Source organism: Psittacula echo, assembly GCF_963264785.1.
Source record: "Psittacula echo genome assembly, chromosome: 1".
NCBI classification, from domain to species: domain Eukaryota; kingdom Metazoa; phylum Chordata; class Aves; order Psittaciformes; family Psittacidae; genus Psittacula; species Psittacula echo.
Window position 1 is genome coordinate 97,537,647 of NC_137735.1, and position 13,767 is coordinate 97,551,413.

The window sequence follows — 13,767 nt, forward strand, 5'->3', positions numbered from 1 at the left end:
GCTGTGTCACAGGCATTAAGTTGTTGTGCAAATTTCTTACTACGTTTTTACAACTTTACAATGGAGTTTGCACATTTAGAGATGTGGTCTGGGCATTTCTACTTCTAGTTCTCTCTTCAGATTTGATGTATATAAGGCATAGCTAACACGGTAATGAGAAAATGAAATTATTCATTCAACTTTGTCCTTACGAATTTGTAGAGGTTGTATTACCAAATATACCTGTGAACTCCTTTAATTTATGGATTAGTTCCAAGTCCGTGAAATAATAAATGTCTCACCAAGCTGTATACGTAACTTAATTAAATGTTTTAAGAGTAAGAGCCTAACTGCTAGTTCAAATGTTCAACTTGGTAAGAGTTTGGATTTAGAGTATCATGCGCAATCTTAAACATCATTTACAGAATTCTTGATGGGAAGTGTTTTTAGGATAGTCCTTATAACAACCAGGACATTAATCTTGCACCCAGCTGTAATAATAGCTACATTTCAAATAATTACATTAATGTCATCTGTTGCATAGGTAGATAATGTATCAGACCTTCAGTGCCATATAGAATGACTGCGGGTTTTTTGAGATGAAGGTTTATGAAAACCAGTGCTTAAATACTGTCCCCCTACCCCAAGGGGTGGATACAGCCTGGTGTTAATTTGGACACTGGCTGGTTAGATAGTGACCTAAAAGGCAGGAACCAAAACTGGTCCAAAAGTCAAGTTTTTTTCCAGGCCTCTTAAATAGACCTTCCTGTAACACTTTGGTGTAGTGCCTTAGGTGTTGTAAGTAGTCCATGTGAGAGTATGTAAAATATATAAACCTGTGACTTCAATCTTAAGAAAAGCATGTTCTCCATCAGCACAAGTCAAGGACTGAACTTCTCTCAGACACTGGTGACCTTCATAGTGTTCATGCTGCTGCTTTATAGAAACGTGCCACAGGTGCTTGCACTTGTCTTACTAAATTGTAATGATTAAGCAATGACTATCTGAATGTACAGTTACAAACCTATATTCATAGCTGTTCTTGGTCTCAAAAATAGCCAACCTGGCTTGCAGCTGGACCAAGCCTCTGCACCTCCCCTGTCCTGTATATTCCCGTATTGGTCTTCTTCAGCCCATGGAGTTATGTTAGGTCTCTGAGGGGACCAGCTTTGCCCTGTATAAAGTAACGAGCTGAAGTCGGATATGACTGAAGGAAAGGATGGCATTACAAGCAGCTGGTGGTGTGGGATGGAGAAGCAGCGCTTCTGTCTTTTGTGATTGTTTTTTCTTGTGAGACCTTAGGTTTTCCTTCAGTCCTCTGTGTCTAAAATCCTGTGATTTTACACACGAATCTCAGCCTTCTGAAAAGGGAAAATTAGGTTTTTATCCACTGTATATTGCTATAGAGGGGCTGAAGGAGTTTTGAAGGGCCTTAATTTCCTGCCAGGAATGAAGAGACTAAAAGACCTGTAAAGAAGATGAAATTGCCTCTCTCAGAGGAGCAGTGAGAGCAGGTCTAAGCAAGTTAGGCACGGATAGATATACTTGCCCTCATCTTATATTCTGTTATATATTTAGTTTATTATAGCTGCTGGTAAAAAGGAGTCAGTATTAGGTTTGAAAACATTACTTATGTAAGATAAAGGAAGCCAGAAATACAATGCACATAAATATGAGAGAAGGGAACTGCTTGCTCTCAGAAATGTGGAAGAAATTTGCAGAGGCACAATAAAAGATGAGAGATTATAAAAAGGCATTAGGGCTGTCACTGTGAAGGAGTCAGGGAATTGCAGAGCAAGCTCACATTTCCAGCTCAGACTGGAGTTTGTTGTAAAGAATTTCCTGGTCTTTAGAGGTAACAATAGCAGTGCAAAGTGCATTGAAATCTGAAATTCTTTGGAGAATTCAGCAGGCTCATATGGGTATAAGAAAATGTAAATGGTAAGCACAACCTATGTATATGTAGCAGCTTCATAAAAGCTCAGAGACAAAGAAAATTGTGAAAATGAGCTATTTCTTCAAAACATCAGTCTAGGAAAGAATAGGACTTATACTGATAGAGGACATGTTACAGCCATGGTTTGAAGTAAGTGTAGATATATTTACATCGCTTTTCTGGGAGCAACTACAAAGTAGTGCTGGATCATGATTTGCATTTCCCTGTGGTTGTGCTATAGGAGACCTAGCATTGGAGCATCTCATAACACCCATCATATCTGCGTTTGTCAGGCAGAGAACCACAAAAGGGGGCTGAGGTGGTTCAAAGAACAGGATTTTCAACCATTTTCTAGGGCTGACATGGGAGATGTAACACCTAGCCCCAGATATCCTGTATTGAAAGGGCTACTGAAGAATGGAATTAAGATACTTGAGATTTCTTTAAAAAGCTAACAGATCTAAAATAAATTCTCCCGGCGCTGAGCTTGAGAAACTGCCTTTAAAACGTGGTCAGTCTCCCTTTATTTTAAGAGGTGGTTGAGAACCACATTTACTGGTACAGGACTAATCTGAGTGCTTATAAGTATAGTTAAAGATATGCTAGAGTCATATTATTTAATGGTGAACAAAGATAGTAAAATGCAAGGAGACACAGCCTGCATACAAAACCAAGGCAAATAATATCACAAACCTCTGCCTGCCAAGGAGATTGCTTCTTTCTCCTTCGGAGTATAAATCCTGAAAGACAGGCTTTGGGGAGACAAGAAGAATATGGAGATGGAGCCTAGGGAAGTAGCATCTCAAAAGACTCTACCGAAATCAAGCAGAGATCAGCAGGAGCTCCTGAAAGGCATTTTTGAGTGCTGCGAGAGCAGCTAATGCCATTTTATTTTTATTCTTTATAAGAATCATAGCGGGGGGGGGGGGAAAAAAGGAAGAAGGAGGTGTAATATGTGCTGTTATTAAGAGAATCAGTGAGAACTGGCCTGACTATAAGCCCCATTTCTCCAGCTAGAGTTTCACCATGCTTGTGAGCTCACTTGCACTTGTGAACAAATGCCCCAGACCTTTGCCACTGGTTTAGGATCATTGGATGCCTTCTGCTGCTTCTGCTGCCTGTTGCAGGGAAAGCCCACACCACATTGGTGTCCTCTGCACAGAACAGAGGGTGGTGGTTGTCTAGCAAACCTCTTGGTCATCTAGCCTGATTTTGCTGTCTCATCTTTGGCTGTGATTGAATGGTGGCTTTGTTTATAGCATCTATTTTCATGTACCAGTAAAGCAGCTCATGTTTTACTGGTGATGTTCAGGTGAGAAAGGGTGTCTTTCAGGATGGGGGCCAGGAGGGGCAGAGGGAGTTTGATGGGGATTCTGTCAAGAAAATGGAATGCCAACTGTGTATTGAACCTGGTAAGACTGCAGCAGCATCTCAGATTTTATTTCACTTTGGAGACCCTCTAAAGAGAAAAGAAACTGTGTCCATTTGTACCAGACTTTATTTTGGGGAAATACACTCAAAGGATACTTTTGTTTGACAGTGCTGAGAGTTGAACTCTGTGGCCACTTACTGGAGCAATATGGGGAGAAACGGGTTTTTTTTGCTGTGTTAGACATGAAACTCCAGTAGAGTGTGCAATTCTCCCTCTCATCTGTGGCTTCTCTTCCTTAGTTTTGGGTTACGTTGCAATGTTGAAGGTATCCATCACACCTCCATGTGAGGCCTTAGAACTCTGCCGTGCCTGTTTGTCAGCTGTTTGTAAGCTTTTTTAGGACAGCTGCACTTCATAGATGTGAATATTATGAAAGAAAGGTTTTTTCCCTCTTCCCTACTGCTGCCTTGCACTTAACATTCTTCTGCAACACTGTTAGGAGACTTTAAGCATATACCTGTGTGTGTCATATTCTTCTTACAAACAGCTTACTGCCTGCTTGCTAGAGACAAGATGCTTGACTAGGTGGATTTGGCCTCATGACTTTTCATCCTTTTCTTAAAATCAAAGCAGTTTATACATGAATTTTGCAGGTTACATGTGAATATACGTGACAGGTCTTTGGGCTTTTTGCTTTAATGCCAATAGGTGCCTTTCAGCACCATTTTCTCCCACTTGCATGACTTCAGAGCCAGGCATGTAGGCGCTCGCTAGGAGGAAATGCTACCTAGTTGGCTGCAGACACCTGTATAATCAAGGATCCATGGTCACCGAGCAGCAGAATATGAATGCCTCAGAGGCAAGTCAGAGATTTACTTTTCTATTACTTGTGAGCATAATGAGACTCCTCAGCTACACAAATGGAAGTTAGGAAAACAAGCTTGTTTATTTTAAGGTTATGGAACGCTAAACCTGACTTTCTCCCAGTTCTCAAAGCATTGCTCTGGGAGCAAAGTAAGGTCTTTGGGAGACTTTTTACTGTGTATTTCAGAATGCTTGAATGCTTTGTTTTCTCCAAAAGTTACCTGCAAAGAAACCAGTTTCTTGTTGCTTCTTCCACATATCTCTCGGTGTTCCGAAAATCTCTCTAGTAACATACCTGTAATTACAAAGTCAGACCTTGTTTGCTTTGAAAGGCTGTGCCTGCTGGGCAAACAGGTAATTAAGGGTTCCAGCCAACTGTAGCCAGCTTTAGCCAGAAAACTGTTCATTTCAGGGGGAGCTGGAATAATTGACTCAACTTCAGTCTGCTTTGAAAAACTTAAACAGTTGTTGCAGAATATTGGCCAAAAAAAAAAAAAAGAAAAGAAAATTAAACTGTGCTCACTGAACTGGAATTGTTGATTCTGGTTTCGTGTTTGAGTTTTCAGGGTTACTTAAGGCGTTCCTTTCTAATATATAGCGGGCTGGGCTTTTTCACCCCTTAATTATCAAGGAAGATTTTCTTTAAGGACTTGAGTCCTTAACTGAAGGAATATGCTCATAAGATGTGTGAGACTGCCAAAGATCACAACCATCAAGGAAACTAGGAAATAATGACCCTGTTACTGCTGAGATTAAAAAGTAAAAAAATGGGGGTAAGGACTTGTCTGGCGAGACTGTGAAATACAGTCTGGGGAGACAGATCTGGACATTTTTGCACAGTCATGAAGCAGCAAAGAAAGGCTTGTTAACCTTTTCCATTGATTCCACTTTCCCTTACATTTAAATTGGAGTGTGTAATATTTCCTCTTTTTTCACTACTCTCTAGTGTAATTCAGCTGCTGTTGCTAATAACTTTCATGCAGAAAGAAAATCAGTGAAAGCCGATGTGTGATAGACTTTTATCTGGAATTTATAGCCCTTGCCCTCAGTTTCAGAGAAAATATTGTAAGACTTGATTTGTGATAAAGGTAGAGGGAACGAGAGGTAGTGTGGCTCAGAAAAGCCATTTTCTGTTGTCTGATGGCGAATTCCTCTGCTTTATTTTGGCCACAGGTGTCTCAAAGCACAGATGAAGGAGTTAGAGAAAGCAGAAATGGTTAACGCCCTACAAAAGCCTAATGTTCCATAAACATAAATGTGGAGAAATCATGATGGCAGCTGCTTTTGAATCCCCCAGTGAAGAAAGATAAAGATGTGATGAAACCTGCTTTGCTGGGCTGCACGCCCTGCTTTGCTGGTACCTGCAGTTATGCGCCCCTGGTGGGACTGCTGTTGGAAACTGTGTTGAAAAGGTGTCTGTGAAGGCATTGTCTGCCCAAATGGGTGGTGAAATACCCTTACTATGGAGTGATTGTGGTGGTTCGTAATAGTCATTTGTAGATAGCAGCATCCCTGGGTAAAGTGGTGGGGTTTCATCGGACTAGTAAGTGGAATGACTCATGTTTTCACAGCTTCTGCTTTCATGTATGCCTGCACTGTTTATGTTGTATGGATACCATCTGTGGAACGGATCCACTATGCTGGGCTGCTAAACAAACGGTGCAACTGATTTAAACCAGGTTTACAGGGCACACTGGAGCAACAGGTGAAGGACCATCAGGTCTTATTTGAGTTTTCCTGAGTGGTTTTTAAAATATCCAAGGCCATTTAGCTAATGCCATGGTACTACTTTGAAAAACTGAGCTGACAGTGGTACTTGAGACACAAGCCAGCCAGGTACAGGACACTCGCTAAGGCATGCTCTCAGGAGGCAGCAAAGGCATGCCAGTGAACAGCAAAAATGTAGACAGGGTGGAAAATTGCAGCAGAGGCCAGAGGTGATAACTGGGCCTGGGCTCTTAAATCCCATGGCAAACTCTGATAATACCAATGGTCTCACTGTGGAATACTGATCAGCATGAACTGGTAAGTGACAATTTTGCTCTTTCATAATTTGCTTTTGATACAAACTGTTGTCAAAATGGATTTTTCCCATGTCCCTTTGAGTTTGTTATCAGAGCTGTGCTGCACGTGGCCTTTCACAGCACTCTACAATAAGAGGCAGAGATCTTGCTCTGCCTGCCCATCAGAAATACTTCGCCTTCCCTCGTTTGCCTCTCACTCTTTGCACCTATGCTCTGGTAGCTGGACTTCTTGCTCAACTGGTTTGTTTTTTGCTGCTGGTGTGGTATTATTTTTACTTGTCTACCCTACAAGGGGCAATGGCTTCTTCAAAGGGAAGGTGGAGGGAGCTGGGGCAAGGCTCACAAGAAAGAATGTGCAATCTGTGCAAAGTCCTTCCCTCTGCAAAGGGAATGCTGCAAAGTCTAGATTTGCGCAAGCTTCGTGTCTGTCTAGTATCTTTGGAGTCAGCAACTGCATTATCTATAAAAGACTTTGCATTTGGGAATGACCTTGATCCCTTTGCCTTTGGAAAAGTTGTTAAATACGTTAAAAACTCACTGTCACATACCTCAGCCCCCTTTACTCTCATTCAAAGGGAACAGCCATTCCTGCATTCCCCTGGGGAAAAAATACCTGTGGATCCACAGCACTTGCAGGATGTACAGTGAGAGATGAATTTTGCCTGGGGTGGATGGACTTTTCCTGTGGCATATGCATCTTTCGCTGTCTGGGTACAGCATAAGACAGCCCAGCAAAAGATGCTGCAGTGATGAGCATTGCCAGCATTTCAGAAACCCTTTAGGCACAGTAGCAGGGTGAAGCCTCCACTCACCTTAAATAAAGCGTCTCCAAGAAGGAAAAAAACATCCTGGCACTGAGAGCTGGAGACAGAAAGCAGCTCTTTGCTTTGGCTGTAGCATTGGTGCTTCACGATGTGCCAGGGCTTGCACTGTATAACACAGCCAGTGCTGGGACACGTGGACAAGGAGCACTGAAAATTGATGGTGCGCAGCTCCCTGGCGCTTGTGTCGTCTTGTTGAGCACCGTATGCCTGAGGTGCGACCCATCTTCTTCCAGCACAGGGATGACAGGGGTGACCCGCCAGCCCGCGCAGGCGGGTCTCTGCTCCCCGCCTCCCTCCCGGGGGCGGCCCTGCGCGGAGCACGGGCCCTCCCCGGAGACCCTCGGCCCGGCCGATGCCGCGCCTGGAGCAGACACGGGTTAACACCAGCGAGTGGAGCCGAGTGGAGGGCGCCGCGCCGCCCCTCGCACAGCGGCCCCGCAGCGCCGCCGCCCGGCCCCGCCGCCGCCCCCCGCCTCCCCTCGGCCCCGCTGCCACCTCGGCCGCGGCTCCGGCCCCGGCTCACCGCCGCGCACATGGCCCCGGTAAGTCCGCCGGGAGGAGCGCGGCTCCTGCGCAACAAAAGCGGGGCGGCGCCGGGCCGCGCAAGCGGAGCGCCCCGAAGTAACGGGCCGGTAGCGCGGGGCTGCGCTGAGGCGGCCGCCGCGGGGCTGGGGGGAGCGACGTGACATTGCCGAGAGGCCGGGCACCCCGCGGAGCTGCGGCGCTGGGCGGGCAGGTGGCGAGCACCGCGGCCCGGAGGTGCGCAGCGTGCGGGCACGGCCGGTTCAGAGCCGGCGGTCACGGCGGGGATGCGCGGCCCTCCGCGGCCTTCAGACCGCGCAGCTCCGGTGGGAGGGCGGCCCAGAGGCCGCGGCCGGGGCCGTCGTGTCGTGGGGGGCACGGCCGGAGCCACCTGGTTAAAGAATCTCTAGCGTATGGGTCGCTGAGACCAGATCTGGCAACCCCATGAGTGTGGCAGCCCCACGGGTGCACAGAGCCACACGGGGCGATGCGCACCAGAACCTGATGGCGACCGAGGCTGCTGCAAGGGATGTCCCCACTTTGCCCGGCTGCAGGGGATGGGGGAGCTGTCATTGCCCGGGCAACAGAGGGGATGCGAAGCTCTGGTGCCCCAGGAGGGGATGTGGCAGGTTTGGGTGGTTTCTAGGGAGAAGAGGATGAGCTGGTATACCAGGGTGAGGTCAGAGCAGCCTGTGCTCTATTAGGGATCTCACCCAGTGAGGACTATGACTGGGCAGCCCTCCACGAAAGCAAGAGAGCACTCTTGTTCAAAGGCTTGCACATTTCCCATGTGTGATCCGCCTTTAGCTTTGGGAAAGGTTATGCTTCCCAGGACAAATGGAGGACCTGTCATTTGAAGATCATCTCCTAAGGAGGTCTTCTTCTAACGACTTCCTTCAATAGATAGAGACAGAGCCTGTATTTCACTCAGCTGTCTTTGTGTCACTTAGGCAGTGTAGAGGGAACAGACATCCCCAACTCTCACTTTAAGGGGAGCAGACATCCCTGACCCTCAGTGTTAAGGGGACAAACATCTGTGACCTTCCCTGCAGGGATGTGCTTGGTATGGTGCATCCATAAGGAGAGCTGCCTTTGTTCCCTTTCTCCTTGTAGCCCTTGGTGGAAAAGATTACAGGAAGGCCAGTGGGAGGAAGAGTGAACAGGGGATTCTCACTTTAACTGTGGTCTTCTGAAAGCCGAAACCAACCACTGGAGTTTAGAGTAAGTCTGAGGTAGCTGTAAACTCATTCAGTGGAGATTCAGAAAACTGGAGCTGGTTCTTGCAGAGTTCCCACTCTGCTTTTAACAGCAAGTGATGGCTTTGGATGGCTTCACACGGGTTTACATAGAGCTATGTCCAGTGTTTATAAACGGAACAGCAGTTCAGCCTGGGTTCCCATAAATTAGACTCTGATTTTCTGAGAGAGATGAAAGGAGGTTCTTACTATGAGCATTTATCCTGTGTATTTCATAGCATCATTTCAGAAGCAGCTGACAACCCTCTGCAACTAAGGCCTTCCTGCACTTAGAGAGCACCCTGTGTGTATATATGTATGTATATTCACACACATGCTTCCAAAGAAGATTCTTCCCTTAATGCTTCCGAGCATGAACACTGATATTTGATGAAGACTGGCCATTATTCTCCTTTAACATTCATTGAATGACACAACAAGCCCCATCTCTCTGCCCAGGACAGAGAGCCAGATATGGTGACACAACCCCAAGCAGGAAAAACAGATTATTTTTCCATCGTGCCTTGTTCAAGAACAGCCATCTCCCACATTGAACTACAGCAAGTGAACAGTTTTTGTGAGAGAGGACACTATCTCTTCAATACAGTTATTTCCGAAGACAACATCTTTCTCTTTGAATGCTGAGCAATACCATTTCACATACCTGGGTCTCCCACACTTTTGGCCTGGGGAAGCACTGTTGACCTTGATGATGCAGCCTTCTCTTGTTTCCATGTTCCCATATGTCCCCTCTCAGACCGTGTATCTGTTTCTAGACCGTGTAGCAGAGCATCAGTGGCTGATCCTCCTTGGCTGCTCACTTCTCTCTTTTGTGCCTTTTATCAGTGCTGGTTGCCTGCTGATACACTCTTACATTGTTCAGGGCCACCAGCAGCTTCCAGGCAGCATCCTGCAACTCTTCCTCCGGCACTGCTTTCCCCATGATCAGCAACTGAAGTCTCTGCAGTGAACTCTGCACCTGGGTATCTTGTAGCCTCAGGAGAAGATCCTGCATGTCAGTGGTGGGCAGCTGTCCTTGCTGCTGCTCACTGGCTGTCACCTCTGTGGCATGTGGGTCAGAAGGATTTAGTTGCATGCGCTTAGACTGTGGCATGCCCACAGGTAAGGAGGTGGGGATCTTCCTTGTCGGGGCTGGAGCCCTGACAACTACTTCCTTGGGAGGGCTGGAGCGGCTTGGCTGGGCGGTTGTGGGACGTAAGGGGAGAAGGAGGGGGGCACTGAAGATGCTGGAAAATATGGCATCAGTGCTCATGTCATGGAACGTGCGTGTGCTGTCCGGCTTGGCTTTGCTGTCTGCTGGGCACACAATCCTCTGTGGAAGAGAAAACACTCCCCTGTAGAAACAGTGGGCTTCGGGAGCAGGCAGCTAGACACCCCCCTGTTCTGTGTGGTTAGCACTCACTGCACAGTCCTATCTTTCCCACTCCTACAAAGATGAGCCCAAGAAAGGAAAGAAACCTTCTGCTCCTTTCTTTGTCAAGTTTCCCCGTAAGTGTCTCCTTGTGACTCCCAGTTGTCTTTCTCTTTACTTTCCTTCTCTTCTAGGCTGCATGAGTCACCCTTTCTCCTGCAGTAACCTAGATAGATAGTCTCAGCTAGGTTGGGAATGAGAGATGGAGCTAAGGGCTGAACCTGAAAGGTTCATTTTCTTGAAGAATACCTTTGTTGAAGAATCTCTTTGTTGGCAAGTGGCTGCAGGTGCCATCTGTGCAAGCTAGTCAGCTTGGTGTGAGTGTCCCTGGAAGGTGGGCTGCCCATGGCTCTCTTGGATCTTCCCTGTATTTTAGCCTTCCTCCTGTTTTCCCACTTCCTTATTTCCAGGGCACCCCGTTCTGCCTGTTGCTTGCCCAGAGCACACCACAGTCTTCAGGAAACAGCTAAATAACTCACCTTAATGAAATACTTTTTCTTAGTACAGCGATAAAAAGAAAAGGTGCAGAAGTCAGGAAAGATAGGACTTTTTGGCAGTTCAGAGCATATGGGCCCTAGAAAGAGGCAAATAAAGACACAGACTCAGCTATAAACTCCAGTGCTGGGGTCCCACCAGCCCTCAGCAATAACCTCACTGTGGAATGACATCACTCCATGAAAAGCTCCATGGCCATTTGGGTGCCTCCCTGAACCCAGGTGAGAAACTCCATCACTCCTTGGTTATTTTCATGACCCTAGGTATGAGAGGAAGCTAGTCCTAAGGACACGTAGATGCAATCAAGTGTGAGAGAGGACGCTCACAAGCAGATGTCTTCTCACCGCAGGATTGCTATCCACCCTTCCCGCCCACCAGCTCTTGAGTCTCCATCTCTGCCAGTGGTCAGCTCAGTGCTGGCCATGGGAGATGCCCACCCATCCGTTTGCCTGCCCTTGGGAGTCATGGTTGTCTTTACCCTCAGGGATGACTCCGTGGTTTTCATACTCATCCAGCCTCTGGACCAGGCGGTACTGGCAGCCGTACAGTGTGCGAAGGAGGCAGGCGGTGTTGGCACGGCCTGCTGTCTGGAGGAACCTGAAGAACTGGCTGTACTCCTCATCGGAGAGCGGTGTTCCAGGCTGCTGTGCCTTCCTGCCATGGGGGCCGGCATTGAAGCCCAAACCCAAGAGCACTGGTGAAAAATAAAATGTAGGGAGTCACAGGAAATGCTAACCATGGCACACTCGGAGGAGCTGGAGGGCCAAACCCAGATCTCTGTTGCCTTCTCTAAGTGCAGGATCCAACAAATGGGAAAGGCAGTAACAGGCTCAAGATGGGAGGTCTGGACCTTGGGGAAGACCTTCGCTGCCCATGTGGAAAGGGGTATAGTGTTTGGTGGCAGTACGTGGCTGAAGGACCTTCTCCTAAGCTCTAAAGATTCAAATCTTGAATTGGGAGAAATGTCATGGAAATCATGGCTGGAACTGGGAATGTAGCTCTGTTGTCAGGGTGGAGCAAGGGAACTGTTTCCTATCAAGATTTCAGCCTCTGCAAATTCTCTTCCTCCACATAACTGTATCCAGACCCCTCTAGTTAATGGAGCATGCTCCAGTGGATGTGTGTGTACCCTTACAATGGTCCAAGCATTCACTGAACCCTTATGCAAAACTTAAAGCCAGTTCTTCCCTGTGAAGAACATTAGGAAGGCTCATGAAATCAAACTTTTGGAGGTTAGATGCGCCCAAAAATAAAAGCTCCATGTGCAGTCTTAATTTCATCTCCCTTGCATATGTTTTTTATACGTTCTTTAAGTACACAGCAACCTACTCTTCCTTGCTAAAGACTTGGTAGCTCCCTCAGTGTAGAGACTGCACCTGGTCTGTGAGGGAGTTGGGTTCCCAGGTTAAACACTTACTATATTCAGGACATCTGCCTCATTTCCCACAGATTGGAAGATATATGGAAGAATGAGTCAGGAAGACACTGCAAGGGTAGTTTTGTGGATACTCTTCGAAGAAGTAGGTTTTATTCCTGGCTACACCACAGAGGCTCCTATGTGACGCTAGGCAAGTACCAGGTTTCTTAGTGTGTTATTAATGGCATTTTCCTTACCTTGTGGGTTGCTGTTTATAGGAATGCTGAGCTCTCTTGCTGTTTTGGAGTCTGCGTGTGGTGTATTTTGAATGGCAAGTAAGTGCTACATTAGCATATGTATTCTGAGAAGCCAGGGCTGAGATAGCTCAAACTGAGATTCTAAAAGTAGCAGATGTTTTTGCCTTTAATTCCTCTCTGCCCTCATTTTGCCAATTGCAAAATCACTAGAAACCAATTAATAGCTGTAAGGCTCTAAAACATAGAGTATGTAAGAAGTTAATGAGGAAATGAGTCATCCTGTCTACAGCAGAATTCAAATGAGATCAAGTAAATAAATCTGAGTCAAACACTGAATGATAAGGGTGACACAACATACTGAATAGCTGCTTATTAGAAAGGCTGTGTCCATCCAAGGGACTAAAGACGCCAAAACCCATGTAAAAACATTGAAGCTAGGTAATTAAAGAGCTGGGTCACCATGCCCATGCCCAGCGGGAACAAATCTAACAATGTAAAATGAGTGTGATTCAGGCATGCTCAAAGTTTGACTTTGCAACCTCTGTAATGTTCTCTTTGCATAGGACATTGGGGGTTTTTTTTTTGGTTAAAAACTAACTTAAAAGCTTCCTCATGGCCTATGTCTTATTAACAGCTATGCCAACTTATTAACACCTATGTGTCTGTAGATGCAGCAGGATCAAAGAAAAGCATGTAACCTTTCCCCCCGAGAGGACAGCAGGGGTTACTGAGCACTCCGTGATGCAGTAGGGGAGAACACCACACTTCGCCAGGTGACTGGGTGTGGGTTTGCAGAAAGCAGGGGAATGAGTAGACTGGGGGATAGTGGACCCCTCCAGGGTCACCTGCTAGGATGTGGCCAGAGCAACCTGGCCTTTCTATCCATTTCTTCCAGCTATATCCCCTTCTGTTTGTCTTTAGACAAGGTCCTCCCTCAGACCTCTTTCTCACGTCACTTCACCTGGACAGCTCTTCCCTTCTGGCCTGGTAAGCCACATCTACATCTGTGCCTTTGTGCTCATGTCTGGTTTACCCACCCAGCTGTCCCCATCATCACATCCTCAATCTCTACCTCTGCTCCAGCCTCAGCCCACTACATCCAGCTCCGAGTCCTCCTCCCTGGCTCCTAGGTCACTCTCTGGCCCTCCTTGAATAACATATTAGCTCCAATCAGGTAAGACTGGAAAAGTTTTAATCTCTTTGTGCCTCAGGCATTCAGGGGTGCTCCTGTCTTTTCATCTTGCCCTCAGATTGCTAAAGCTGAGGAGCGATGAGGAAGGGTAAAGAGCAGCTGGTTTAGTTACTGCTCCTCAGAAGCTGGCTTGAAAGAGAGATGTGGCCTACTCACCAAACAAAACCAGACAAGCCCATGTGGCCGACATCATGCCGTGAGCAATGCCTGTAACAGCCTGGGACACTGCTGCCAGAGGTGCCAGATCCTCTGCTTTGCCCGCCTGCCTGTGTCCTCAT